Source organism: Thermobia domestica, chromosome 3, assembly GCF_964235325.1.
Source record: "Thermobia domestica chromosome 3, izTheDome1.hap1.1, whole genome shotgun sequence".
NCBI lineage: Eukaryota > Metazoa > Arthropoda > Insecta > Zygentoma > Lepismatidae > Thermobia > Thermobia domestica.
This window is the reverse complement of record NC_137456.1, coordinates 26,796,754-26,824,668: the sequence shown is the minus strand read 5'-3', so window position 1 is coordinate 26,824,668 and position 27,915 is coordinate 26,796,754. Positions and strand designations below refer to the sequence as shown.

General features: G+C 37.1%; 1 protein-coding gene across 5 annotated transcripts in view; it reads left to right on the top strand.

The window, feature by feature from the left end:
* Positions 1–27,915, top strand: part of Mrtf (Myocardin-related transcription factor) — a 548,717-nt gene that overhangs the window by 444,927 nt on the left and 75,875 nt on the right. The window contains exon 1 of one of the 5 annotated variants that reach the window (XM_081750582.1): positions 13,418–14,148. The exons of the other annotated variants lie outside the window; for them this stretch is intronic. The gene's annotated coding sequence lies outside the window, so the exon portion shown is untranslated. Of the gene's footprint in view, positions 1–13,417; positions 14,149–27,915 lie in introns of those variants that run through there. 5 annotated transcript variants of the gene reach the window in all.

The following is a 27,915-nucleotide window of genomic DNA, read 5'->3' as shown; positions in this document are numbered from 1 at the left end:
TTGGACATATTTTATCCTGAAGAATCCTATTATTAAACTTTTAGTGTGCAAGGAAATCAAATCCACTTTTGGTCATTTTGGACATATTTCATCCTTAAGAATCCTATTATTAAACTTTTAGTGTGCAAGGAAATCAAATCCACTTTTGGTCATTTTGGACATATTTCATCCTTAAGAATCCTATTATTAAACTTTTAGTGTGCAAGGAAATCAAATCCACTTTTGGTCATTTTGGACATATTTCATCCTTAAGAATCCTATTATTAAACTTTTAGTGTGCAAGGAAATCAAATCCACTTTTGGTCATTTTGGACATATTTCATCCTTAAGAATCCTATTATGAAACTTCTAGTGCACAAGGGAATCAAGTCCACTTTTGGTCATTTAGACATATTTCATCCTTAAGAATCCTATTATGAAACTTTTAGTGCACAAGGGAATCAAGTCCACTTTTGGTCATTTTGGACATATTTTATCCTGAAGAACCCTATTATGAAACTTCTAGTGCACAAGGTAATCAAATCCACTTTTGGTCATTTTGGACATATTTCATCCGTAAGAATCCTATTATGAAAGCTCTAGTGCACAAGGGAATCAGGTCCACTTTTGGTCATTTTGGACATATTTCATCCTGAAAAATCCTATTATGAAATTTCTAGTGCACAAGGGAATCAAGTCCACTTTTGGTCATTTTCGACATACAATATTTTACCCTTAAGAATCCTATTATGAAAGTTCTAGTACACAAGGAAATGAAGTCCACCTTTGGTGATTTTGGATACATTAACTGTTAGAACTTTTCCGTGGACTTATGCCTACCATACAAACTGCATGTCTCTTTTTCTCACAACTTTGATGATTTGACTTGATTCTGTTATGCTCTGAATGCTCCAAATAATTCCTCGCACTAGAACTGAGCCATTTGCCACTGATCAGCTGTTATCTCGCACACCTGGGGGCCCAGTGGCAAAGCGCTCACCTCTGGTACAATCAGCCTCGGGATCGATCTCAGGCCATGCGAATTTGTGTGGATATCATTGTGTCCATGGGTTTTCTCATCTCCCGTTTCCTCCCACATTCTCATTCCACCAGAGACAAGAGATCACAGGTAGCCTCTGTAACATTTGATCCACGAGAAAGTGATGAGGGAAAGAAAAAAAGTTAAATAAACTCGTAAATTATCGTAGCTAATTACTTGTTGACTTGAATTAAGTTAAATCAAGTCCAGAAACTAGAAAGCTCATTAATTCGTTGCCATATGCTTGAGTGTTACTATAATGAAAGATGTGGGTTTTCTCTGTAGTTTTATAAATGTTATATTCATCAGGCAATTAACGCTGGATATGCTTCAGTAGGAGGTTGTTCCAGGCTTTTGACCTGCGGTTCTGGAAGAATTTAATTTTGATGAAAGAGGTGGCTGTATCTTGGTTAAACTGAATTGTGAACACGTTAAAAGTGGATATTCTGAGAAAAGTATTGCGTAATTGTTACGAAGAAAACAAAATGGTTTAAAAGCAGCAGAAGGGAAAAAAAAAAGTTATATGCCAGAAAACAAGCTCATTTCACTGAGATTCTGATTTCAAAGAATTGTTTTATATATATATATTGTTTATATATTATTGCTCAGGGATTTCAATGAAAAAGAAAATGTCTCCAATAACAAGTTACCAGTAGCACGATGAACCTTCCATGTTCCTTTTTTTATTGATAAGGAAGAGCAATTGTGTACAACATTTTAAGTTGCAAGATACAATCTTGTAAAGAAAAATTGTTACTTGTCTTGCAAACGCCATATTCTCGTAACTATGCGTAATGCTTTGGCTCAGTGGCGGCTCTTAAGGTAAGTCACGTCGGTAAAAGTTTACTATTTTATCACTACAAACTATAGGCTTATACAAGAATTAGTTTCTTTTTCTTTCCATAGCTTGTAGGAACAATTTATTTATTTATTTATTTATTACGGAGGGAACTTCTATCAAGAGCTGCCTGTGCTTTAGTTTGAAATGAAGACTTCTCTTCATTCTACTAAATTTGCTAGACTAAATTTGCTACACACATTTTCAACAGATCTAATCGTGTACGAATCCGTTTCTTCAATTTTCAGATCGAGGGAGATCAAGCGTTATACACATTTCTTCTTCGGTTATTTCCAAGAAGTCTGGCCTAGTATGCAACCTATATTATATATGTTATTCGGGCTTAGATAACAGCAAGGAATAAATATTCGGCAATAAAATGATTGTGGAGAAATTATTTAAGGAGTTTCTTCTTCCTCACAATTTATGCGAATTCTGAATTGAAACCCGGCAACAGCTAATACAGCTAGAACTACTACATAAAATAATCTTCGAGTTTAACGTCCCACAATTATGCCCTTTAGACTAAGGGAGACGAAGATTAAGGCAAGTGAATCATAATGGAAGAATTCCGTCACAAACTCACTTGGCTGGGATTCAACCACTGAGCTACCGTGCCACCCTATATAAAATAATGTGTTTGTATCTGTTATCAGCTTTTGCATAGAAAAGAGTCATCTAGAGCCATCAAACTTTGTACATACACAGATCTTCACCAGCTCTAATCGCATACGATTTTTTGTTTTGATTTTGGCTCGAGAAGGTATTTTTGGCGTTCAGACTTTGCAACTTACATATATAGAGCGAAGCATAGTGCCTGCGAAATAGGCAATCCACATTACTCCACTGTTGTCCAGTTAGTTAGTCAGCCTCTTTTCAAACTTAACATTCAGGGAGTTCTGCAGAGATCGAAACTGTAATCTGACGGTTCCAGGTCCAGGCTGTACCGTGGATACATTAAAATCTTCAGCCAGTTTTTTTTTTTTTTTTATTGTTATTATTTCTCGCTTGTCGTTAAAAGATATGTGGTATGTCGTCGTCAGCATAGTGTGCGACACCCTTGTTGTTGACCAATTCTGGCTTTTCTTACTTGTTAGATACACTCGCCTTATTGTCGACAGTACAGACCCGAGTGTACAGTTGACCGTTCTAACCAACGGCAGGAACTCGGAATGCACATGCATGACACCCTTCCAATTTCACCAAATGCACATCATAACTTTGCTGGGCGTTAACGTGGGCTATCGTTTTTGCACATTGTTCGTGTAGATTATCCACTTTTTGTTTCTAATGATCAACCGCTTTAGAGATTCCAAGATAGAATTTCGATCGGGTCCGGTCATGTGTATCCAAGCGTCGAGCTTCATTTTGTATGCAGCTTTCTTCAAATGGTTTAACACTATTTATTGACGGACGTTAAAGTCAAGACCCATCTTGCTGGAGTTTTGGCAGTGCGTCATCTACTTTTGCTGTAATTGGTCGCCCACTGCCACTGCAAGGAGCATCTTCGACATCGAAATTTCCAAAACGAAAGCGACTGAACCATCTTTCGGCTGTTGCTTTTGATAACGTATTTTGCCCATAAGCAGCACAAATTTCTCTACGAGATTGTGAAGCATTTGCCCCTTTATCGAAATAAAAATGTAAACTGTAGCTCAGTTTCGTGGAAACTTTGCTCATCTTCACAATGCAATATCTTATTATAAGAATTCCAACACGTTTTCACATTTACTTGCTTCAACTATCACCCATCAAATGACGTTAAGCCTGTCCCGCTGCGACTCATATACCTGAGATTTGGAAGACTAACACTATCTTGTGTGCAAAAGACACAACAATTTTTAAGACCATTTGATGTTTAAAATGTGTTTTTTCCCATTTTTTTTAATTGAAAGTCTTTGATCAGATCTTCAATCATTGCTATCATCACTCATTACGTCTATAATTACTATCATTTTTTCTTCTTCCGCCTTGGAGGTTATGTTTTTGACGAAGTGTATGTACATATGTGTGTATTTCTTCACTGACGTTGTACAGAAGATATTCAGATTTCACACAAATTCCATCCAAATCTTTCCCTTGGGTATTTAGGTTATGCGGGAATTTTGTTCCCTTTCGATTTTATGATCCCAACAGATTGCATCCAAAGCTTCCCCTTCTTTTATTTAGGCTAGTTGGAATTTTTCTCTTTCGACTTTATGATCCCAACAGATTGCATCCAAAGCTTCCCCTTCTTTTATTCGGACTATTGGGAATTTTTCTCTTTCGATTTTTTGATCCAAACAGATTGCATCCAAAGCTTCCCCTTCTTTCATTTAGGCTATGTATGATTTTTTCTTTCGATTTTACAATCCTTGGTGGAGGTCTACACTATCCGATTGCTCTTGTTATTATTGTATATATGTGTATGTTTTTCTTTTTTATTATTTAATGTTGGGACCTTTTTGTGGTACTTGGTTTAGCTGCATCATTTGCAGTTTTGAACCATATGCCCCATTAACTATAGTAAATTCGCCCATTGAAAAATTCAGTGGTACACATTTTCCGTTGATATCCTAAACAGAACTTATTTTCCTTAATGCTTAATCCATCCTTGCTTCAGCTACCTCTTTTTAAGAAAATACTTTTAAGCAGAGATTTCAGATATATTTAGGGTACTTTGCAGCTACCTCGTATCTCAAAAACAAAACATAACTTTACAGAAAGAAAAAAGTTTGAGATTAGTTGAAAGTCAGCGACTTTTCTGATGGAGAAGTCAATTACGATAACAAATTGACCTTTCCATCAGAAAAGTAGCCGATTTCTAAGTAATCTCCAACTTTTTCAAACGTTTTTTTTTTTCTTCTCCTGTAAAGGTTTTTCTTTTAATTTTATTTTTCTACATACGAGGTAGCTGCAAGTACCGTCGATTCAGGAGCAGCTTTAGGATTTTAATTTTGGCTACGCCCGCTTCCTCGCTTATGGATACATAATACACATTTGATTGATTAATGACAGTAGGAAATTACTTTTACAGTAGTATAGTGTTTGATGCTATTTGTTAAATAATCATCTACAATTAATATAAATAGTGGAAAATATGTTTACTCTTTATGGTATCTTTTAGCGTTTATATATTTTTTAAAAGTTTTGGGTAGGCCCGTGCATACTCGGTGAAGCCGCCACTGCGTCGATTTACAATACTTTCGATCATTTTTCATGTTTTTTTTTCTTTTTAAAGTGCGTTGCGTAAAATTCATACTAGTACATGAAAAATTAATTGTGTGTCGTAATCACCAATATTTGCTGTTGCTCCTTAAACTGTTATTTTGATATATATGCCCTATATTATTTTTCTTAAAAATCTTCAGTAATAACAATGAATAACCAAAGCATGTAAACTACTGCTAGCTGCATTCTTGAATCCAAGTTTCAGTCGCGTCGTTCTTATGGGAGCGAAACTAAGTAAGAGTGCGTACGTGTGAAATCATATACGCAGTCAGAACTTGACACCTTGCTTCGGAGAGCGACTGGTTCCTTGTGTACGTGTGGGATATAACGGCCAAATGAACGCGTGGGCATCTCGCCTCCAATCTTCCTACACTTAGAGGTGGAGTCGATTACGTCATGCGTTAATTCAGCAACCATCTTCCAACAATTCATTAGGATGCCCTCGATGTCACGAAGGTACCTTCAGATTGATTCTATGCTGTTGGGAAACAGGCAAGAAACTGTTGTTTTATTTCCTAGGCACCAAAGAGCGTTGACTGCACATATTATATATATGTTGTGCACATAGGTTTTTGGTAGATAATGTTGCAGTTTTACTAGAGAAGATAACAACTTCAATAGGTTAACATGAGGTTTTTCGTAAACTTTTCATTTACAGTATTACAGTTTCATTTATAGCATCATATAGAGAAACAAGTTGTTAAGACAAAATGTCCAGACTCACATTCTCAAACTAAAAACGGGACACTTCATCGAATAGCAGGGACACCTCCGGAAATTGATCCAAGTTATAATTATAATATTTAATATATTATTATTTAAGTAGAGGTCACAGTGGCTCAGTGATAGAGTGTTTACCTCTGGTGCGTGGTTTCCTGGTTCGTTCCACATCCAAGTAAGTTTGTGATTGTCCTTGGGTTTTCTGAGGGTATTCCCATTTTCTCCCACATTATGACTCCACCAATTCTTCCATCATTCATTTTTGTTAATCCGTCTCCCTTACCCTAACGGACATCATCGTGGGACATTAAACTGATTTCATTTAATTTCATTTCATTTATTAAGTGGTTTCTGTGCAAAAAAAAAAAAATAAATAAAATAAAATAAAATAAAATAAAATAAATAAATAAATAAAATAAAATAAACTTTTGTTAAGTTGTTTAGGCCTAAACCCCAATTAGGTATTTTTTACGCTTTGTCATGTTTTTCTGTATAACCATACATAACATATCTCGCTGAAATGTGTTCAATTGACTTAGGAACTTTAACAATACCAATTTTCTGTTTCCCTTGTAAAATTTTAAAAAATGAAAAAAAAAAAAAAACAAGTAGTGTTTATAAAGGTAACCAACAAATTTTTGTCGCTTTTTCACCCACCACCTTCGAACATCGATAGTCACCTAAGACGACCTGGAAGATCAAAAATAGTCCCCATCAGTATCGACGACCTTCTGCCAACGTTTTGGAACGCCATGAATTCCGTCTCGGTAGAACTTGGTGAGCCGTGAAGCGAAGAATGTATCAAGTGCATTTTGCATCTCTGCTAGGGGTTTTAGCTGGCGTCCTCTAAGTTTATTGTCCAAGAAATGAAACAGGAGATAATCGGACGGTGCAGTATCTGGGGAGTATGGCGGCTGCAATAGTGTTTCCCATCCAAGGCGTAGAATGGTGTCCCGGGTCATCCTAGCCACGTGAGGTTTAGCGTTGTCCTGTAACAGGAGGACTCCTTTTTATTCAGAAGTGCTGGCTCCCGAGTTTCGAGTTTTTCTTGAACACGGCTCAACTGCTGACAGTACACAGTTGCATTGATGCTCTAACCAGCTGTTAGCAGTTCCCGATGCATGATGCCACGAGCAGTTTACCTAACAGAGAGGAGGGCCTTCTTCCGATGCAGTGCTGGTTTCGACTGTTTTTGAACCAGTTCATAGGATGCTAACCAATGATGACGTCGCCGTGGAGGTTCCTACAGGACCCACTTCTCGTCACATCAACACCCTGACCAGGAATAGCTCCTTCCTCAGACGAGACAGTAAAAGGATCACAGGTGTCTGCTCCCTTTGCCTTCTGGCCCGGAGTTAAATCATGTGAGACCCATCAACCCAACTTGTAGTACTTTTTAAGTGGATGGAGGTATTGCCGAATGGTTTCTCAACTCACAGTGAATATTAATCCCAGTTCCTCACATATCTGGCCACTGTTCGCCTCCATTGATACCTGAAGATCTTCATTTTGTACATACGTTGGTCTTCCGGCATGTGGTGCGTCTTCGAGTGTTTCGTCAACGTCCTTTAACTTGTTAAACTATCACTGCAGTGTCCGCGTAGTCACGACACCCGTACCAAAGTCCTGGCATATCTTTCGCGCCCCGCTGCAGTGGTGTTTGATCCCAGTTTGAACTTGTACAGAATACATGCTCTTATGACGCTCTGTGGAGGTCCCATGTTCACTCTGTCCTTACGCAAGTTCACCGTCTAACTGAACTGCCACAATTCCGATAATATGTTGGATATACCCACGCCAACAACTGATCTTCGTCTTATCTCCATTAGCATTAAGGTTGGTTTAAAGGGACAAGTTTTGCCGATAGATGGCACTACAGTCTCGTATCTTTCGCATGTATTTTTTACCTTTCACAAAAATTTACAATTTTTCTTACAAATTTCAACCTAGAGACTTCAAATTTTTAGAAAAGGAACTTCATAACCTATTAAAGGAAACAATCCGTGCCGATTTTTTTATTTAGAATTTTCTTCATTGTTGAAATGGCTTGATTGTTGAAATGGATACCTAAACCTTTAACAATAGAACTGTTTCAACTTTGAAGAAAATTCTAAATAAAAAATCGGCACGGATTGTTCCCTTTAATAGGTTATGAAGTTCCTTCCCTAAAAATTTGAAGTCTGTAAGTTGAAATTTGTAAAAGAAATTGTAAATTTTCTGAAAGGTAAAAAAAATACATGGGAGAGATACGAAGACTGTAGCGACATCTATCGGCAAAACTTGTCCCTTTACACTAACCTTAAACTCACGGTGTGGAGGCCAATTAAACACAGACCTCCACAAAAAAGCGACAGAACTTTTTTGGTTACCTTTATAGATACAAACTCCTCATATACTGTATATTATGGATCTTGAAGTTGAAATCGTTATTTGCAGTTCACAAAAAAAAAAAAAAAAAAAAAAGGACATTTGCCTATTCCCCTAAAACAAAAAACCCAGCCTGAGAGTACCAAACAGAGTACTTGTGTAACCCTTAACGTTAGTTGGCGGGTGCGTAGACAAATATGCAAGATCAACCCTCATAGTATAGGTTGTTCTTCACCACTATTTCGCTTCCAAGAAAGCTGAATTACAGGACCACACCATTAGCGTATGTAAAAGAAATTATTAATTTGTCGCGAAGGCTGACAACGAATAAAGTTCTTGTTCAAGACTGTATGCATATTTTGTGCCCAACCTCCATCGTTCATAATGTTATTGAAGGGTTATAGGTGTTTCTTGCTTAAAATTTAGAGATGAAGTTCTGAGAAAATTCTCATTTCTGCGTTACACATTGAGAATAGTCGGTAATTGTCATGTCTTGTAAATAAATAAAAGAGAAGCGTTTACTTTTACTCAAGTATACTGGCCGTTCGGAAATAGGTCAAGTTGTAGCATGATTTCAGGGTAATAAAAAGAGGACTTCATAAAAGGATATTCAACCTATTCGCTTCTTCGTTTTATTTTCATTTTAGTCACGGTTTCCAACTTTCCAATTTACTTTTCAAAACAGTTGTTCTCAATATTATTAGTAGTAGTATTAGTATTATTCAATTTCTCCGTAATCACCTCGCAAATGTTATCTCTATATACGAGGGTAAGTGAAAAATTATCCGCAATTTTGACATAACTTTTCTTACATTGTTCACACTGACCTCTGTCTTTGTTTATTTTATTGTTGTGCTGTTGTGGTCATGCTATGAAAACTTGGTCCTAATTCCTCCATTTGTCTTCTTTTTATTGCAGATAGATCATGGCCGCTCCATTAGAAGTTTGCCCCAAAGAGAAACAATGAGCAGTGGTCCGTTTTTTGTGGTCTGAAGGTGTATCAGGAACCACGACTAATTTCCAGACGATGTGCCACTTCATCAATAGTCACTCGTCTGACAGAACCATGTCACGTGCTTGCTATATGTTTTCATCATTTGTAGCCGTAGATGGTCGTCCGCATCATTCCTCGTGCGTAACACTTGTGCGACCATTTTTGAATTTTTCAATCCATTCCTAGACACTCCGTTGCGGCAAGACACTGTTCCCGTATTGTGCTGATAGTCTTTGATGGATTGCGGTCCCTGATTCAAGCTTCCGACCAGAAAAACCGGATCACTGCTCATTGTTCCTCTTTGCTGCAAACTTCTAATGGAGCGGCCATGATCAACCTGCAACAAAAGGAAGACTGATAGAGGAATTAGGATCAAACTTTCATAGCATGACTACAACAACATATCAATAAAACAAATGAGGGCAGGAGTTAACATCAAAATTGCGGATAATTTTTGACGTGCCCTCGTAATTCCCCTATTGCTAAGAGGCACCAACACCCTAGCCACACTGGAATAATGCTTCTCGCGAGATCAATGAGGTCAAGGAGTGTCGGGTTTGGTCCAAGAAATGTGAGTGTACGTTCGTACTCACCAGACGGTGCTGGCATTGCGATATCCACCCAGCGTCATGAGGACAATCGAGAAACTACTTGAAGGAAAGAAATAGCGAAATCCGGTCTGATACGCCAAGAGGGAAGCCCCAAGATATAGCCCCAAAGGCATGAATTCTAAAGCCGGTTGGTAAGTCGTGACCCTAACGGCTGTTTCGCCAGGAGGTAAATGACCTTTTTATAGGTAAGAATGCTTTTTTTTTAAATATATATATATATATATATATATATATATATATATATATATATATATATATATATATATATATATATATATATATGACATACCCTACATAGAAAGATGGACAGGTGTTACTAAGAAAGTAAAGAAGCAAAAGGAACACTTTTGCAGTATTAAGATCTAAAATATTGTGCATCTCGTATCTCACCAATTTTTATGATCTTTTTATCGCTCGCTTCAGTATGACAGCGTAATGGAAATGAGATAATATTTTTAACAACCCAATCTTTATTCTTTAGATACATTATTACGGAGAGTCAACTCGAGCATCTTTCTGTTGTGTGCAGAATATTTTTTGGCCTTGTGTGTATGTTTTTGAGTGTAGGTAACTTTTGATTTGTTGCTAAAATGTGACTGAGGACAATGCAATCAGCTGTTCGCGAATGTTGATGCAAGCAGGTTTCGGAAACAGCTGCATTGAGTGTTGCCAAATCATGAACGAAGCTATTGCCGACTGGTTAGAACTCAACTGCAGAAGCGATCTGTGTGCGATCAAAATTTTCGCTTCGTCCAGAAACAATAGTGTGTACCAAACTCAGTTAAGTTTAGTTTTTATGTGTACGGTATCATTCCCAGTAAGAGAATCCTATTAATCATATTACTCTTTGTATATTTTATTGTGTACTAGCTGTAAACACCCATCGCTGGAGAAGAATGTTTCCACAACCATTCCATTACCCGGGGTTCGATTCCCAGTCGGGGCTCTCGGGCGAAAAGTATAAAAAGCCTGAGGTTTTCCTGGGTTTTCTTCACACCAGGCATATACCAGGATGGTACCTAACTTATAGGTCCCACACCGCTTCCTTTCTTCCTTCCCTTTCCCCGGATAGTGTGCACGCCGAAGGACGTTCTCTCTCAAACTTGACTTGCTAAATGGCGCCAAAAGCACAGAAATCTAAAATTCTAAAATCCAATCATTACCTGGGGTTATCCCCTGTTATTATGTAAACCCGCAACACCAGTCGTAATGTTGGTTGCATATTGTCCAGGCGTTGCTGGGAAGGAATCCAAAATGAAGATAAGTTTCACTCCCTGGAAAATACCCTCAAACCGAAAATCGAAGAAAGGACTACGTAGGGGATTAGATCCAGTGAGGGTCTATCCTCGTATCAATTTATTACCTCAAGGTCACTCCCTTTTATGCAAAACCTTTACACATATATACACATTAAATTATTGAAGCGAAACTCCTCTTAACTCAATTTAGGTGTTCGTTTGTCCAGATACTCCTCCGAGATGCCCGAGCTGTTTTTAACCAATTTTGACATGGCGATTCGGTAGCGCATTGAGTGACGTAAGGGGTCGCATGTCCCGGACATACCATTGAGGAATAATGACCGAAAACTGGATGCTCGTAGACAACATTGGAATAGCATTTGACGCGCAAATTCTCATTGTAAACAGTGGAAAAAAAAATCAACAGTAGAAATAAGGACGAAGCCCTTTTCGTTCTGTTCTGCAAACACAATTTTTCAAAGCCATTATGCTTTTTCGCTGATATGCCAAATTCAACTATTTGCATGTTGTGTTCGTTCATGAAAACAATTGATTCACTAAAAAAAATTCTATGAATAATCAATAAAGGTCGATCGCTTTGTTCCAAATTTGCAATTATTGAACACCTAGTTATTAATATTAATGCTGCACGTGATAAACATTACAATTAAATTATAGTGATCGGAGGAGTAGTGAAGCTTGATCTTGATCTAGATATACCAATTTCAGCACCCAATAAAACACGTGGATGTATGGAGGTCGTCAAACCTCATCCATTAAATATTTCTGGTTTCGTCTCTCACGTTATGCAAAGCGTTGTACAGAGAATATCTCCGGATAGTACATTGTTGTGGGATTGCCGCTAAGTTTCGTGTTTTTATTTTTATTGTTACTGTTGTTGTTTTATATTTTTTGCAATTATTATTGTTACTTTTTAAATTCGAAAATTTGTTAGTGTTCGTGTTATGTGCTTTTATTTTTTATTTTATTTATTTATTTTCTCTCGTTGGCCACGTCTTCTAAGTTTTAACAATATAATTGTTGCATTTTTGTTGTTTCACGTTCTCACAAATGTGCGTTCGGAAGGCAGCTCCGCGAATCGTACCGAATTCTTTCGATGCATCACACGTGAGGGAAAGCAGTTCTGTGATTTGTGTAGAGCCCAATCTTCACGAGTCTTCGTGGTCACTATAGTTTCAATGCCCACAAAGTTTGGGGACGGTCAGATTCTACACGTTCTTACTGTGTGATAACTAGAACTCGGATTTTTTTATTGCATGTTTTGAGGTTACGTACTGCATTAAGAGTATTCGCTTTCGTCTCCTATACAAAGGAGAGTTATATGTCTTGCAATAATTTGGTACACAGCATACCAGTATTTATTACAGTACCTTTAGAGTGTAGTCCTCTTGTGTTTGAACTGTCTGCTACCGCCTTTCTGCCTTTTTTTGAGGGGGTTCCATGTCGATACTGTCTTGTCCTTACAGGCAAAGAAGTCATTATTATTTCTATCTTCTGCTGGTTCGTCTTACAATAGGGTCTGCTACTTGCACTAGATCAGCGAGGTTCATATTACAATGAGCTCTACGAGTTTGTTGTAGTTGCAAAATCTTTTAGTTTCCAACGACCAGGAGCGGATCCAGGACGGACTTCTGGGGGACGGTGGGTTGTAACATTGTTACTTAAAACTACTTTTAAGAGCTCGAAACTCTGGGATGAGTTTTATATATATATATATAAAATAAGAAAGTTTCCTCCCCCGGATCCGCCCCTGTCAACGACTTCACTCCTTCTGTTTTGTCATATATCTTTCCTTGTAGGCCAAAGAGGATAACCATGAACGAATTTTAATTTCATTTCGACGTCTGCCAAATTAAACTACTAGTATAAATAATATAAAAAAGCAATGTGGGAATCAGTAAGGGTTCTGGTCTACCAGATTGTTCACGTTTAACTGTTCAATGTATGGTCTGCACATTGACTCTCACCTAACGCTGTTATTTCAGACTTCCTTAAACCAGAGTCCATTGCTTTAAGTAGTTTCTCACGTAACTCTTGACGTGAAGCCAATGAAATAAAAAGAACTTGAGCTCTCAACTAGAGATGCAAACATTGAAGATGGGTAGTAACAAATACTTTAAAACCTGTAAATATCGAGAAATAATACTGCTCCTTTTAATCCATAGCAAAGTTAATTGCCTTTACTATTTGAATACGGTTAGCAACTCTGGCTCTCATGATAAAATACCCTTTTTACTAATGTCTTGCCTGAGGTGTACCGGCTTACAGGCGCCCCACTTAGCAACATTGCCACATCGTGATGTGATATACTCGACAGACGTAACGATAGAGTGTTTGAATACGCACCTTGGTATGAGCCTAGGTGAAGTGCTTGATATGATAAAGAAAGAGAGACAGAAGAAGTGGTAACTTGCTTCAGTTGTGTTAGTTCGATTTTTGTGGTTGGGTGATGTGGAGTGAATCTGGCAACGACCTTCAAAGCACCGCGAACTAGATCCTCATCCGGAGTGGAGACACGAGATCTTGTTGTGTATACCTGTTCGCGTGTGCTGTGTGCACTGTTTCTACTCAAGACGTAGCAAGGCGGGGTGAATTCCCTTCAAAACCAGATGGGAGAACACGCTACAAGTGCACAGGTGATGAAAAAAATTACACACGAAAGGTTACATGTCTCGAATGCAACGTTGACAGTGCCAGTAGCGGAATTACAGAATCATTATTTTATCTGTGCGTTTATTTCTCCAGTGGCGAAAAAATCGATTTATAAACGTTATTAAATTACAAATGAGTATTCTTTGACGTAAGTGTAGTGGAATCACCCGTCAGTGCAGCAGACGGACAGCTGTTTTGTTTGCCCCTCGTAATTGTGTTTTTTCGTAATTGGTTGCCTCAAGTGACAAAACTATTCGTGTAACCAGGAAACAAAATCATTTTTGTGTGTTAATTTCCCTCACGTAGCGCCTTGAATTCTACTATGGTGACGTGACAAGTGTGTTGTTGTTTGTGGTTTTAGAACTAAATATAAACTTCTGTTGTAGTGCATTGGATTTTTAAATAAATGTATGAAAGGTTGGTAAACAGTTTGTGAGAATACCATGTTGCGCTGCAAAATCAGCTTTGAATTACGAAAGGTAAGGAAAACATTCACTATTTACCTTTGATTAGATAAATGCTTGTCTGTTTTCCTTCAGTATTTTTTTTTTCAAGGTCTAGCTCAAAAGAGTTATCTTGAGAGAGTTGTCCATGCCTGGAAACATCACGTACTATAATGGGAGGTGCCCGCACGTCCCCTAGTGATACATAATGTACCCGATAAAAAAATATATAGCCTATAATAACCACCCCCCGAAATCTTACTTGCTATAGTAAAGTATATGAAATATCTTGCAGAATTTCACATTTTCAGGCAAAGCCCCCGAAACAAAATCGTAAATACGCCACTGACCACGTCTCAGAGAAAAACTAGAATCCTTTTTAAACTTATTCAGTGGTTCAGTCTTGACTAAAATGTGTTGTTATTACACTAACTATTTTTTTTATTATAAAATGGTAGCTGAAGTGACCCAAAAAATTGAACCTCTTCCCCCTGTTGCCAGGATATTTATTTATCCCAATCTTCTGTTAGACTGGGAAAAGAATGAAATTTACTCACAGTGTGAAATCGAGATTCTACAGAAACTATTAGATTCTAAAAATTTTCCTGACGGTTCAACAGAGTTCTTCTAATCGACTAAATGTGGGCTGAAATATCACCGAGACTGTTACCAATCAGCTTAGCGATCCCGAAAACTATGTATTCGGCACTAATCTCGGTCATTTTGAACATTTTATTTTTCACTTTTTCTCACCCTCTATTCCAGTGTCGATGGAAACATAACTTCAACTGAAACGGGGTCAGGAATAATCACTATTCATCTTAGTGGGACCCCGAAAACTGGATTTGATAGTCGGTTTCGATTTCGACTATATTCACGTTACTCCCTTTCCATCCCAGCCTTAGGGATATGGATATCTTAACCCCATAGCATTTTTATTTTCAGATTGTAAGTAATGTGTGTATCAAGTTTGCCAAATCTTTTGCCCCTTTTTACATGGACATTTCTACATGTACGCATGCATGGCATATACAGTTAAATAGTACCAAGTGTCACCATCAGATAGGACAAAACACCAGAAAAAGCACATACGGTACATGGACAAATTTTTGTTTTTTCGCCTTACCCTTCATTTGTTCTTTCTGGAGAAAGGGCGGGGTGACAAAAGATGCCATTGCACGGGGCGGGAAATTGCCTAGGGCCTGTCCTGGCCATGGGTACTCCATGAAGACGATTGACATTCCGGAAAATTTGCGATATATTTTACAATTTTAATTCGATAAAGACGTTAATGCTTCGCGGGGCCGTGAAGAAATATGAGCTGTTCAAGATATGTTACCAACAACAACAGCTTAAATAAGTTTCAGTCCCTTTCGTCCTGAAAATTTCGATGTTCAGGGTACTTCTCACAGTGGGCTACCTGTTACAGCAAATAGAATTGAAGGATCGCATCAGAACTGCTCTCAGTAATATTCCAGGTAATATGTTACGACGCTTTACGAACAGCTTGCAGCGGTGCGTAGATGAATGTATTGTGCTGTGGGGACATCATTTGAACAGTCATATTCAAACGTTAATTAACCCAATCAAACATTGATTTACAAATTAACAATCAACAATGTATCGTTAACCTATTTGACATAAAGGGTATTAAATAAGAAGGTAGTTACTTGATGGTGTGTTATTAATATTAATTCTGCTGCACCTTGTCTGTATTCCTTCTTTCTTCGAAGTACTATAACCATATTTTCAACGAACTTAAGAAATTCGATACTGATTTTTCTCTATCTCTCTCTCTCTCTGTTGTCTGTGTGTGTGTTTGTTTGTTGTATGTCTGTGTCTGTCTCTCTGATTTGCGATTTTTTCAATTTTGAGCCCTCCATTTTATAGAGCATCAAAAACTACCTGAGAAAGTGACTGAATGAATTTATCGCCTCCACCTTGCCGTTCCCGAGATATTGGCCAAACGAGTTCCCATTTCGGGAGATTTTCGGAGCCATATCTCAGGAACCGTAAGTCTTAGAGAGAGATGATATTTTGCGAATTTTTCAATTTTAAGGATGTATCTTCTTATATTCAAACGTTAATTATATTCAAACGTTAATTATGATAGAACGTTTTAATAGAACCTTTAAACAAAACATGTGGAAAAAATAGTAGATGCACTTTGTATGTTTCGACGGAACACTACTTTTATCAAGGACTGTTAAATATATTTCCGCACATTTGGTTTAAATAAACACTCATCTCAGTTCTTTCCCCGGCCAGATTGTTAAGTTTCTGTGGAAACCCTGAGGCATGAGCATCTTCACTCGCATGGCCTTGGTTTTCCTCTTTTGTGATGAAGTCAGTCATGACTTGCGGAGAGCTACTTAAAGCATGTAATGAATAGGAAGAATACTCATTAAAACCATAGATACGACAACAAACCAGAAGTTAGTCGCGTTGAGGCTTTGAAAAGACAGAGAAAGATGTTTGCTTATAGAATAGAAATACAGGGTGTTTCAAAACAACACCGATAACGTTTGGGAGGTGATTCCTGACACCAAGATAAGACAAAAAGTATAGACCAACGTGGGTGCAGAAGTCCGTCAAAGCAGAAAGAAAAAACAAATCAGTCGGCATTATCATTCGGCTTCAATGTTGAAAATCGTAGTAAAATCTGAGTTTACAAAAATTATACACTGCAGTATAACATTACACTTGCGTTGGATAGAAGCATTTTTCGAACGCTAGTTATTATAGAGAAATTAATTCCGACTCATGTCAACATACAGCTAGCGGTGTAGTAACTTCTTCCGATGCCCCCGGCGAGAAATGTTCGCGGATCCCTGGGCAAGAAAAGTCTGTAACGTTTCCTTTTTTCAAATAGCTAATAATAATAATAATAATAATAATAATAATAATAATAAATTTCTCGAAATCAATCAATCTCAACGATGTTATTAGTGCTAAATAAATGAAAGATTTGTTTGTTTTCATTATTGCAATGTTAAAGTAAGCTCACTGCCTGTCGCCTGTGTTACTGGCCTAATATTACAAGCATAAACAATGAGTTTGTTTCAAGCCACCATTCTGTAATGTTTTATGTAAATAAATACGAATTCATATTGTTTGTGTTTACATTCTTAATTATTGAATCGGTGGGTCTTTATAAAAGTCAGTGTCAAATTGTATTTAGGTTCGTTGTTCTTAAAGCGCGTGGCCCTGGCCATCGCCCACCGCTTACGACGCCACTGGCACAACAAATGCATCACAAGTATTAAATAATAATAATAAATATTTTCAAATGGTCATGCTGTCTTGTTTAATATTAGAAGGAAGCACAATTTTTATCATTTCTGAAATCATTCTTTCTGTTGTTCGTATGCCGATCTTTTAAGAAAGATAAGATACAGACAGAGCACTTACATGTATTATCTGCTATCGACACTGCCTCTCTCTCTCGATTAGTTTCTGGTTTTGTGTCTAGCACGTTTAAGTTTCCTAGCGCTTTAAGCCGTTTGAAACTATGTAAAAGTACCTGTTCTAGGATATAAACAAAGTGACACTAGCGACCTCAAGAAAAGGGACCCAGCGCTTGATCGCAGAGTACATATAATTTTAGTTCTTATATGCGTAATATACGGTTCAGATTTACCAAAAGGCAGCTACTCTCTCTCTCACACGCGCGCACACACACATACATACACACACATATATATATATATATATATATATATATATATATATATATATATATATATATATATATATATATATATATATATATATATATATATATATATAAGGAAATTATATATATTGGCAATAATACGGAAAGAAGACGAATGACATCATACTTACGTAGAAAATAACTGAAGTATACTGTCTAATATTGTAGTGCATTACTAAATAAACAACTAGAAATAACTTACTTCTATTGACTGACAGAGGAGCGTAGTCGGTTACAGTGTTATATGATATACCTTCTACTCCCCTAATAAAATAATTGACCATCAGTAGTGCATATACAAAGGATATGAAGAACAGTATATTTAATAGTAAAACAATACGTCACTAAATATGCACTACGTATATTTTCCAAATGTTAATTATCACAGTTCCTCAGAAATTTTGTATTTATACGTACTATTCCTAGTTCGCTTCTTTCTCTGGAGTGTTCCATTTTTTTTTTTTTTTTTTTTCCCTCAGCACTCAAAACATGAAATATGAATTTAAAATTTTACTCTTAAATGTTTGAATGGTATTGAGCTCAGATCCTATACTCCCAAATTTAGGTCATTAAAACCCAACTTCAGCGAGGGAACTGTGCTGTACTGAGACTATGCGTTAAAAGTGCTCATCACTGTTTCTCATTGAAAATACTGCAGAAAGAGTAGATGAAGAATAATTTCAAGATACTTTTGATTAAACTGAATTCGAAGGTGATGATTTAGAAAAAAATAATAATAATAATTAATCGTAACAGGAAACAGTCTCTACTTGGACACAGTTCAAAGATAATTAGTATAATTTTAAAGCAATTATAAATAACAGTATTAGACAGACCCTCAATTTCAGAGTGATGTAATGAATAGTATTGAAGCAATATTTAGTAATGTTGCTGACATGGACTTACCTGTGCGCTAGATACACCAGCCGTTTTCAACCGATATGTCGCGAAATTTTAGAATTTAAAAATCATAATTTAATAATAATTAGTTAAAATCGAGACAAATTGCACCAGTCAACACCTCCAGAAGTAGCAATAATGCTCAGTGTTATATGGAGTCATTATTTAAAAAAAAAAAAAAAACTAATTTGTTTCATTATTATAACAGATACTATTTACAATAAAAATTTCAAAGAAGTGCGTCGCGATGTCCGAAACGTTCAGTAAAGTGTGTCGTGATACTAAAAAGGTTGAGAACCACTGAGATAGATAATAAACCTGAAATAAGACGATGAATAAAAATAAAAATATATAGAGTCGATTTAATTTATAGGCGGGCCATGGAGTGTGCGGTCTTTATTCATGGAGTTAATAAATATGGTCTCCCCTTGTCCGTTATAAGTGGTAAGAGATTTCAGATATTACATTACTAAATTGTTCAACCAGGAAACATGAATAGAAAAATACATAAATAAATAAAAAAAAAACACTATGGTTGAGATATAAGAAACTGTCGAGCATCAATAACTCGTTGTTATTTGTTCTCAGAATTATTTATGGTTCTAATGCTAAAAGACAAGGAAAAACTGACAAAAGAAATTAAAAGGAATATTTAAATTGGTAACTGACTCTCGAGTGTTTTGTGATTCTTTTCTCATGTGCTGTCGCCTACACAGGTTGTTGTTTCCAAACAGGCCAGAATCTTCCGAGGTCAGCTTGCCTGGAAAATTGATTGCCAGACGCTTAATCTTTTATTCATATATGCAAGAACATTGCGAAACATGTTTATTTCTCCCTTTGCTCCATAACAACGAATTTTGAGTTACCAGTGAGTTCTAATGACAATAATTCTAAGACTACTTAGATGTCTCTCTTTCTCCCACTTTTTTTTTTTTTTTTTCATATTCATGGTTTTAATCTTTGTAGCACGACCACTGTGACCGATGGCAGAATAAAAATTTGAATTAATGGCAACGAACTTCTTTTTATCTTGTTTTCCCGCTCTGACTTTATAATATTGGTATAGCTGAGGAGACTCTGTAATAGTATTTAGTACAATACAGAACAATGTAAATAAGTGACTTTGTAATAGTATTTAGTACAATACAGAACAATGTAAATAAGTGACTTTGTATTTACATACAATACTGTACAGTATGGTTTCCATTACGTTTAATATTTCTTGTGTGTGGTATGGTTTTGTACTTGACCTGTGTAGATGACAGTTCAAAAGAGAAAAGAAACTTTTGTTTTTCTATCTTTTTGTGAAGTTATTTAAGGAAGATAAGGTGAATGTCTTCTATATGGTTAATCGTGCCCACGAGATAGATTTGGAAATATTTCGCGTCAAAAAAGAGTGAAAGTGTTTTATCGTCTCGAAAAATGTATTTGTTTCTATTAGAAAAGCTGTCTCATCTCATCTTGTGAGCAACACCACTAAAGATACATCTATAAGTAAAACTTGTTCGATTTAAGCATAGAGCTCTGACATAATAGGGAGGCAGACTTAAAAGCCTGGCTTACTAAAAATAATACAAAATTTAGCATTTTTCTTTTGCTTGTTTTTCATAAGTGAAAGGAGATAATGAAATGCAGCTTACCACAATCATAAATAATGCTATTCTACAAGAGAAAATATGAACTTGAAGAATTTTCAGTGTTGCCATCGTTAGAAATTACAGTGTTGTTGTTTTGGTATCCTGTGAATTACTTTTTAAATAACATTATTATTTAATTTTAATAACTGTGTAATAATTATTTTGTTTATTACAAACTGAATACAACTTTATTTAAAAAGTAGTTCACAGGATTCCAAGGCAACATGATATGTAATGAAATACAGTTGAGTTCGTTCCTCTAGTCGCTGCCTTAACTTAGATTTTCGGGGAAATGTTATTCTGGTAACACTGTAATTTCTATGTATGGCAACACTGAAAATTCTTGAGGCTCAAAATTTTTTTTTTTTTTTTTTTTTTTTTTTTTGTAGAATAACATTATTTATGATTGTGGTAAATTGCATTTCATTATCTCCTTTCACTTATGAAAAACAAGCAAAAAAATCGTAAATTGTGTAGTATTTTCAGGAAGTCAGGCTCTTTAATTATGTCGCTCTGACTATACCGTGCAGAGACCAAGTACATCAGTTAATCAGATTCTACACGTATGTTACGTTGCAGTAATATTTATGTCTGGCATACAAAAGGTTGTTCGGTTTGTATCTGACCAAGCTTAAAGAGTACTTACCTTACGAGAAATCTGTACACCACTGTTCTATTGGATCCCCACTACTGGTGGATTATCACCCGACATCGAAATTTCTATTGGAGCAAACTCGGGTGAAGAACGAAAGAACAAATTGAGTCGCGGTGGCTCAATGATGGAGCTCGTACTTCTAGTCCGTGTCGTCCGTGGTTCAGTCTCAGATCCCACCAAGTTAGCTTTCTTCTGGACAAACATCGTGTGTGCGGGAGGACATTCTGGAGGTTCTCCCTCTTTATTCCGCTATCTCGTTCATTATTTCGTTATCATCATCGTCTCCCTCAGCCTCCGAGCATAATCATGGAAGAAAAACTATTCTATAAAAGGATACAAGTGATTATTTCATCAACACCCAGGCTATATTACTATAACTAGAGACGTGAAATTTGAACAGGAAAATACTTCCGTTATAAAAGCAAAGGATAAGAGAGGATTTTTGAAATGCATGTCCGAAAGGGATAAAATATTTTTTTTGTGCCAAAAATAGAGTACTTCACAAGCCTCTGATAAAGCTTGCTATGTAAACTCCTCATTAAAAATTACTAAACACATAGTTTCGAAAATTCCCCTCTTAAAATGGGGAGAATATTTAAATTTCCGGTTTTATATTCGTTAAGTTATTCTCATGCAAAGAACATGCACTTTTGCTAGTATATGTAGAATATCATCTTGAATGTTGTGGAGTTGGTTTTAATAAATGTGTATGAGTGAACCAAATAACACTCTGCATTCGTAATGAAATCATTTTTGCACGAGTTGACTGGCGGAAGTTTGTTTTGGATGTGATAATATGGAAAGCAATGAGGCAAACGTATCAGAAAGACATTCGCTGTCAGCAGAAAAAGTGGGACAGTACAACCATAGTTGTCTTCATCACCATCGGATTATTTCAGTCTCTCAAGAACTGATGATGGGATGTGAGAGTTCTTGGTTGTCAGAAGGAGAAAGCAGACTGTGTCGACCTCCACTGTAGCCCACGCGTTAGCCCACTACACGCCTTGCGTTTACCCCTTCTGTGATGTGACATTTCACGCCCCTCAAAGCATATGGTAGCCCTCCCAAGGAACATTCAAACAACACAGCTGATTCTACTACTAGGGACTGGCAGAGGTGGAAAGCGGAAATGTATATAAAACGTCAGCTGATGAGAAGAAAATGGCTTGGGCACGAGAAAGTAGTCGCCACGTTTCTTCCACATGCTGGGTTGTTGTGGGTGGAACAAGATGTAACAAAAGAGTTGGATTTTATTATTGAATGTGTCAGTGTACATGAGTTACATTGGCTGCTGTTTTTTTTTTTTTTTTTTTTTCAGTTTCTTCTTTCCAGATTTGTAAATACAATTCTTCCTCAAGTATCAATACAACTTAAAATATTGAGGACATGACATCTTTTAAATGTCACACAGAGAATCAAACTGATGAATATCCGAGTTCAGGTAGTGAATGTCATTAAGAGTCTTCATCCCGGCGAAATTAAAATACCGCTAATTTTACAGAAATTATGTGATATCTTCAAATAGATAAAATATAGTCGAAATGTGGAACAAGAGCGCCCTAGACAATATTATTTTACATGAGAAACCGTTATCACGTCTGACTTATCTGCTTTCGATTTCGAGCCATTTTGAAAATCGGCATTTATTTTCGCGTTTCTAAACAACTGAAAACGGAAAGCCACTAGGTGACTTGTGATAACGGTACCTCACGCAAAATAATATTGTCTAGGGCGCTCTTGTTCCGTATTTCAATTATCTTTTATCTATTTGAAGATATCACATAATTACTGTAAAATTAGCGGTATTTTAATTTCGCCGAGATGAAGACTTAATCAACTATACAATTCTGCAATAATATTTCGGCTGCTTCTGGGTCGCCGGCCCTGTTCGTATCACCGCATCTTAGAGGCTAGATCCAAATCCGGATGACCCGGACAAAAGGCGTGACCCATGACCGATTTTATCACTGTAATATAGAATGGACCTCGACACAAATATCGGTCGGGGGTCATCGCTTAGCATACTCTGTAATACCACCAGGTTACCATAGTTGGTAAGGGGGAGCACGGTAGCTCACTGGTAGAGCGCTTACCTCTTTTGCTTGGGGTCCCTGGTTCGATCCCGGCGAAGTAAGTTTGTAGTGTTCAACATCGCGTTTGTAGGTTATCTCGAGGTTTGCTCCCGTTTCGTCCCTCATTTTTATTCCACAATTCTTCCATCACTATTCATTTGTTTTTATCATCGTCGCCCTTAGCACAGGCATAATCGTTGGATTTCATTTCATTTTTTCAGAGTTGATAACCCAGCATAAAGTTTTTTTTCAAATGACACTATGTATAGCTCACAGATGACGAGAAGAACCCTAAAACAAGGGAAGCGGGGAAAGGTCAACGACACGGCCAAGTTCATTTTCGGTTTTTGAGGCGTGGTCTATACTTAGGTGTCGTCTGCTACTCCGGGTACTTATCTGTGTGCTATTCCGTGGTGTCATCTGACACCCCCGTGTGAAAAATGGGCGAGCCCATGCCTACGTCACACTACTTCTGCTAGGGTTCTTCTCGTCACCTGTGAGCTGTAAAGTCATTATATATTTCGAATCTACATGTAGGGATGCGCACGAGACAAGATTTGTGGCTGTCTCGTCTCAAAAATGTGCTGTAAAAGCAATGTCTCGATTCGAAAAATGTATATTTCTCTATTGGAACAGCCGTGTCTCGACTCGAATTTTGTCAAGAAAATCCTGTCTCGACTCGTCTCGTGCGCATCCCTATCTACATGTTAAACGAAAACTCACAATAGGCCTATCATATTTATTATTCAGTGTTGTAAACTAAGGGCTGTACAGTAGTACCACAAACGTTCAAATTTTGGTAGCCTCTACAGCCGTAATAACGCAAGAGAGAAATTTTATGTTTATTGAAAACCTATGTAATCGGGTGTGATACTTATCTAAACACTTTCGAAAAAAATATCCTTAATCGAAATAAGATGCCAATAAATAATTATGTTTAGAAGATGATCAAGAAATTGTTATCATTTCACGGATATCTGCAATCATGTCTGCCATCCGCACATGAACCAAAAATTTACGTATATGCAAAAATCTATATTAATATGAATATCCGCAACCGCGCACTTATATTAATTATTTATATTCCAGTTATACTGTAAAACGTATATGTGGTTGCGTACGATTGCAAAACAAGTCAACAAAATTAAGGTAGTTGTATGATGTTACGTTGTAAACATGAAAGGAATGCTTTGTATTGTAATAAACCTAAACGATGTTTGTAGTGATCGGGTAACTGGAGATTGGTGTGGCCTATGCATTGCAGAACTGTCATCTAAATTGAAAGTCAACAGACACATCATTGAGTGCTTACGTCATTGGAGCTGTTTAAACGACGTAAGCTGCAGCCGTTTCTAAACAGCACGTGCAGCGAGCGATAAAGGCGGACCTAGAAGAACTTGTCGTTTCTGTAAACCACCAGTGTTCTCACACGTGACAGTCGTACCAAAGAAGCTCAGCAAAAATCGCAAAGAAATAGATAGTCGACGTGGGCGGTGAGATGGAGTAAAGTGGAGGTGTGCGAGGTGGTTTTCATTAGAAGATAGTGTTCTAATCTTATCAACATTTTTCCACGTTCATTTTCTTTATGTAAAGTCCGGGTAGGAAAATTTTTGTCCACGAGCTTCCACGTCGAAAATGGCCTGAAACAAGGAGATGCGTTGTCGCCATTATTATTTAACTTTGTGCTGGAATACGCCATAAGGAAAATCAAAGATAGCAACCAGGGCCTAGAGTTGAACGGCATTCACCAGGTTATGGCATATGCTGATGATGTAAATTTAATAGGGGATGATAGGACAACAGTAGAAATAAATGCAGAGATCTTATTAAACGCTTGCAGGGACATGGGTTTACAAGTAAATGCAGAGAAAACTAAATACATGGAAGTGCGTCGGGACCGTAATACGGCAAATTGTGGATGCGTTAAAATATTAAATAATACTTTTGATAAAGTGGATACTTTCAAATATTTAGGATCAATATTAACAGACGAAAATCATATTCACGAAGAAATTAAATGTCGACTAAAAGCAGGGAATTCGTGTTACTATTCGGTTCAAAATCTCTTGTCGTCGCGAATTCTGTCGAGGAATTTGAAGCTTAAAATATATGAAACGATAATCATGCCTGTTGTTCTGTATGGTTGCGAAACATGGTCGCTTACTCTGAGGGAAGAACATAGACTGAAAGTATTTGAGAACAGGATCCTGAGAAGTATATTCGGACCCAAGAGGAACGAGAATGGGGAATGGCGGAAACTTCATAACGAGGAACTACATAGTTTATACGGTTTACCCAACATTGTTAGGGTCGTCAAGTCTAGGAGGCTTAGGTGGGCAGGTCATGTAGCTAGAATGGAAGAAAGTAGAAACGCTTTCAAAGTCTTGACTGGTAGACCCATAGGAAAACGACCATTAGGAAGACCTAGGCGCAGATGGGAGGATAATATTAAGATGGATCTCGCAGAGATAGGAATACAAAGTAGAAACTGGATCCAATTAGCTAAGGATAGAAGTCAGTGGAGAGCTTTTGTGAACGCGGCACTGAACCTCCGGGTTCCATAGGCCATAGAGTTAGTTAGTTAGTTAGTTTTTCTTTATGGGAATTTAGATGTTTACAAAGTCAATATTTAATTTTGTCTTTAAATGATACATTATGTTAACTTTTATTTCATTTTAGTGAACTTTCTTCGGGATCGTTGATGGTACGAGCACGTAATTGAACTAGCCAAAACGTGGAGTGTTAAAGTTGATGTTTGGTTTGAATCCTTATCTTATTGCATCCGCACCTGATTTCCAGCTCAAATCATAGTGAGCCGGGATTTCTGTTCGGTAAATTAAATTGGATTGGTCACTGTAGGCCAACTTTTTTTTAAAGACGTTATTTTCGGCAAAGAGGCTATGAAACGTGGACCTTGTTCCTGGCATAGGATCCAAATCATATGAAGTCCCATTGGGATTCGAACTAGGGTCCACTGGCCTGAAGGCGTGTATATTAACCGTAGAGATATATATCGGACCAATAATCCGAATTGACTTTTAAATTTTGTCAGTGTGTTAACGTGTTGTATTGTAGTTGTAACTTGTTTGTACCTTGAAACCGTTTCAGGAACTCTCATTAATTTCCTGGGGCCGCGATGGCTCAGTGGTAGGGCGTTCACCTCTGGTGCTTGGGGTCCCGGGTTCGATCCCAGCCCCCGCCAAGTGAACTTTGTGGTGGACAAACACCGTGTGGGTGGGTTTTCTCGGGGTTCTCCCGTACAGATACATGGTCTCTAGTTCGATATCTGGTGGGAACATTCGGTCGGAAAAGTGTAGATCCATCCTGAGTGAGCTTTTTCTGAGTTTTCCTCGTTCACACCAGATAAATGCTGGGATGGCACCTAACATAATGGTCCCAGGCTGATTTCTTCTTCCTCAATTCCGCGGGTAATGTGATCACCAGGGCCCGGATCTTGTTGACAAGTCAACTTTTTTCTGTTACGCATAGGACAAGGCAAGTTGAAATAAAAACGTTATTCATCAACTCTAGGTTCTAAAAATAAATCTTTTTAGGGTCAACATTTGGTCACTTTTTGCCGTTTTGAAGTTTTAGGTCATTTTTTAAATATTTTAAGGTAACTTTTAGGTCACTTATGGTCTTTGTATTCTTTTTCTTCAACATAAAGACATCTTAAAATAAACACTGTCTACGGATTTGAAAAACACGAAGTTAAATTATCTCTTTTTCTGCTTCCTGATTATTGGGGTGGAAAAAATGCAATCCTAACAAGCTAACGAATACTAAGCTATAGCTGGTTGACGAGTGGTGGGGGTTGATAGGTGGTGAAACAGATGAGTTTGGGTTGTTGACCACATAAGATATGATCAAGTGAATAACTAAAAATAAATTGGAAGGCGTTCAAAGATTTTAAACTTTCTTATCTATTATTCTCGTGTATACAGTCTACACTTGCGAATTTTGATTCCTAGTTTCAAACTTGTTCTGAACTTGTACTTCCTAGTTTCAACTCGCGAGTGAATTGACACTTTCAGTACTTACAATACAGTACAATGGACTGATCATTGAACACAACATTTCATCAATGAGCTGCAGCTAACTGAAACAAAATTTTTGAAAATGACAGAAATGATATTTAAAATCCAATAGATATTCAAAAAATGTCCAGGTTTAGCGAAGTAAAAGTTTTAAAAAACGCAAGTTTAAAGTCAATTTTTGTGAATTTTAGGGTCATTTTACAGGAATTTTAGTGTCATTTTATAGGTCACTTTTTAGAAAAGTTTAGGTCAACAAGATCCGGGCCCTGGTGATCACCAATGGACGTCATACGTAATGAGCTAACATGGCCGTAGATGCCGAAAACCCAGAAATCTGTTTGCTAATCCTAATCCTAATATTGTACAGATACATAAACTTGACTACAAACATAATTTTTGATGTAGCTTATTGTTTACTGTAAAATTAAGGCTTTTCCCCAACCTCATCCCCACTTTTCTTAAAATTTTAGTGATAAACAGACAATGAAGAATATAAACAAGAATTTTAGGAATGATCCAAAAAATGCATCAAAAGATTGTGATCTTGACCAATAATTAGTCTTTGGATCAGGGGCTACAAAATTTTTGAACAAATCCTAAATCGAGTTTACTTATTTCTTTTACGGAATAAGCACATCATACTGAGTTAAGTGATAGTTTGGGTTTCTACAAGAAAATTTTTGATTGAAATATATTGGTTTTTGTTCTCTACCTGTATATCCTATTATATTATGCAACCGAAATGCTCTGAAGTTTGCATGTACAGTATAACCTGCAGGAGATATTC